Below are 4,029 nucleotides of genomic sequence, written 5' to 3' on the forward strand. Positions count from 1 at the left end.
CGCGGGGCGGCTGGAGCGCGTGGGCCAGCCGCCGAGTTCCCCGCCGGCCGCCGGCCCTGGGTGCACCCGGTGCCCGCCGGCTCCGCCCCCCGCGCCCGCGGCCCCGCCCCGCGCCCCTTCCTCCCCACGGACCCCGGGTCTCCCTTGGTCTTCCTCCCGGCGCCCCAGCTCCTCCCCTCCCAGCCCCGCGCGCTCTACCCGCCCCCCCGGGCCCCGAGCTTCCTCCCTCCTCCCGCGTCCCACCCCCCTCCAGCCTTACCCCGCGCCTTCCGCGGCTGGAGGAGCGGTGAGGAGACGAGCGCAGGTAGGCGAAGGGCTTGCAGTGCCAGCCAGGCTCCAAGTGGAGACGTCAGGGGAAGAGCGACTTGGGAGTGACCCTCTTTGGGAACGCGGAAACAGGGCTCCAGGCGTGAACCTCCATGCGTTTGCACCTACTTACGTCCTACTTGTTAAATAATAAGCTAAAGACGCCCAAGAAAATGTCAAGAAACCCAGTTAGGGTGGGTTTGCTGCCTTCGAAGCCAGTGGGGTTGGGTTGGAGCAACTGAAACCTAAGAAGAAAATTAGAGTGCATTTGGGTGTGGGCAGACTCCCCGTGGCGGGGGGTCCTGCCTGAGTCAAGCAGCAAAGCCATTCTGTCCTCCAGAGTGGCTGCTGCAGAGGGACCTGAGACAGAAATGGGCATTTCCGGAAGCATCCTGTCAGCTCCTAACATCCCAGAGGATTACTTTAGCATTAGAGCTAGTTGCTATCCAGCAAATGGAAAAGCACCTAGAAATGAAAAGTGAAACAGGTAATTTTTGTTGTGGTTTTAACTTTTTGTGTGAAAATAATTTCAAACTTACACAAAAGTTAGAATAAGAAGAGTACAAAGAATACCCTTTTACCCTTTAATTAGATTCAGCTATTAAAGTTTTACCCCATTGGCTTTTTATCATTTGTGTCCTCTCTGACCACCCTTACCCCTCCCCACATGTATCCATTAATATCTATCAGTCATCTATCTATCGTCTGTCTACCTGTCTATCATCTATCATTCTCTCTGGTGGGGAGCAGTATTAGAGGCCAAGATCCAGATGCTCTAGGTGGATGCAGTGTGGGGTCTGGAAGCTTATTGACCTTGGGACCAATTTGGTAAAGATTCTTTTTACTCACTATTCAACCCTGGACAAGTCAAGGGACTTCTCTGAGCTATATGTCTATTTGTAAATGAGAATAATGATACCTGCCCTCCACCTCAGAGGGTGGCTATAAGAGTCAAGATCATTGATGCATGCATACATGTTTTGTTGTTGAGGGCCCACACTCTAAACATTACTACGTTGGGTTCAGGACAAGACACAAGGTGTGTTCCCGTGTAGGAGTTCATATCATGGGAAGTAAGTGTGAAGGTAATGAGACGCAGGCTAATGGGAGAAGGAGGAGTTGGCTTCCTCTGGGAGACACTGGAGGAGTAGACACCTACATGTGACAGGTTAAGAAGAATGGTTATGAGTGAGAGATCAAGGATGGAGAGAGGAAGCATCTCAGAAGCACCAAGGAAAAACAAATGTGCTGAGAGCATCAGAGAAATCAAGAAGTATGGCCAATTTGGGAGGCTTGAGAACCTGAAAGATCATCTTGACCCAGTGGAGGACAAAATCAGTATTGTATGAGAGGCAGAATTATATACCCTACAGATGGAATGAATGCACAACAAAATGTTCTTTAATTCTGACTGTTCTTACCTTGTTCCAAATTCCCACTGATGTTGGGATGGGCGGTACTGTCTGTTTTGGGTAAATGCTCACTCTCCCAGGAATTTTCCCACTTTCCTTGCAGGGGGGCCTATGTGTTCTCAGGGCTGGAGGAGGGGTTCTTCCACGGGTGCCTGATATGGTAGACCAGTGGCCTTGTTTCTGCACCTCTGGCACTGGCCTTGCTTGAGGTGTGGTAGCCCCCGATGGGCTGTGCTGACACCTTGCAAAAGCCTTGGTCCCTGCCTTGCGTTCTGGTCACAGGGCCCCACCACTGCCTCCTGCTCTCGAGACCGCTTCTGACCACACCTGCCCTCAGCACCTGCACCTGCCTATGTTCTGAGGCGTCTGGGAGGGGGCGGGGACTGTGGGACACTTCAGCTGCCCTCCCCACCTCCTGCCGGGACACCCCTTCTGCCAGGACCCCCTTGCACACACAGCACACACTTCCTGGCACTGTTTTTGCCAGTGGCTTCCCTGGGTTTTCCTGGCTCGGCTCTGAGTGGAAGAACCAAATCTCCCGTGGTGGAAGCTGAGCAGATTAGAAGCTCAGAAACCTATTGATTTAGTGAAGGGAAGCCTTAAGGCTTTGTGGTCAGAAGAGAGTGAAATTGCTCAAAACTAAATACTTTCCAAAAGAGAAAAGTAAGCTTTGAATACATGACTCTGAGGTCCTTCTGGTCCTTCTGCCGAGACTAGATGAGTGACTCTGGGGGCCACATCTGCTAGGGTGGAGGGTCAGGCCCACATCCCATAAGGCCATTGTTAACTGGTACCTATGAGGAAACTCACCATTTGCCGTATCCCAATTTATGTGTATTTTAAAAGCCTGGATGTTAGAATTCAATAAAACATCTGCTTTCTCTTCCCTCCTAAAAAAAGCCTGGGGTGTTAGAGAATGCTTTAAGTCATTTGCCCACTCACAGCTGTGTGTTGGGGGATTAGCAGGTGCTCACAGGAGTGCCCTTCGGGACCTGAACCCTGGCCTTGCACTTCATCCGTAGAGCACATCTCCTGTGGTTGTGTTCTGAGTTCCTACAAGCACATAGCAGCCTGGCCCCTCGGTGCCCGAATACTCAGGGAACCCTGGAGCACAGATGCTCAGTGCATCGTGTCACACAAGACTGCATTAGTTTCCCAGGCTGTGGAGTAGGATTCCTAATATGTGTGTGGGCTACTTCTCAAGGTGCTCATAAAGATAAAAATCAAATATGAGCCATGTACGTGGATGTGCAGCGCTGCCTTAGGGATGTGCCCCACCCAGCCCCACTGCCGGCTTCGTCTTCCCAGGTGGACAGTGCAATGCAGGCTCTGTGCCCAGGATGGGTCAGTGGCATCTGGGCCGCTAGTATGCCCATGCCATTTCTGGCCCTTCCTATGTCAACCATAACCAACCTATCCAATGAGATGGGTTCATTTGAGTAAATTCCCCTTATGCCTGTGGCTTTGTAAGACCCTGGCAGTCCTCGGTCCTTTTCTGGCGAGGATCACTTCTCCAGAGAGCAAAGACCCAGTGCCAGGGGATAGCAAAACTCCCAGCTGCTTAATTTAAAAGGTCTCACTACCCTCCCCTGCCCTAGCCCAGTCCTGCACCAGGCCCTGAACCTGGGGCCGGGAGCTGTGCACAGCACGGTAGGGTAAGAGTCTCCTCTCCCACAGGCTTGCCTCCACACCCCTCACCACTGCAGCTTGGGCATCCTCCAGGTCAGAGGGAGGGGGCAGGGAAGAAAGCCCTACTTACTGGCCCAGCACGGGCTGCCTGTGAGGTCCACGGGCCTCCCCTGCTCCCACCATCCTCGAGACCCTTCAGCTGTAGCCCTTTGGATGCAAAGGATGCCTCTCAGGATTCCTGCGGCTTCCACAGGTTTCGTTTCGACTGGGATTATCTTTCCTCTCCAGACTGTCCTCCCGAAAGAAAGATTTTGAAGATGGTCCATGGGAGTCGACAGCTGGCTAATGGGAATAAAAACGCACCCTGCCAGCCAGATGCAGCCTCACCGTCAGACTTCCCAGGCATCAGAGTCACTCCTGCTTCCTTTGGAGGACACAGGCCAAGCTCCCCAAATGGATCTTGAGGTGCTTCACTTGGGTTGAGGGAGGGGAAGCACCCCCTAGCTCCCTGGTGGAGAAGGGCGGTGTTGGGCACAGTGGGGTCTCTCCTCTGAGTCCTGCCCTGCTGGCCTCCTTCTCTAACTCAACTTGGAACAGAGCCTTTGGGGTCACTCCCTTGGCATATCCTCTGTCGATGGCCTAGCACCTCACTTTGAAATGTGGGGTACTTTTCATACCTTTC

This window comes from Neomonachus schauinslandi, chromosome 12, assembly GCF_002201575.2.
Source record: "Neomonachus schauinslandi chromosome 12, ASM220157v2, whole genome shotgun sequence".
NCBI classification, from domain to species: Eukaryota; Metazoa; Chordata; class Mammalia; order Carnivora; family Phocidae; genus Neomonachus; species Neomonachus schauinslandi.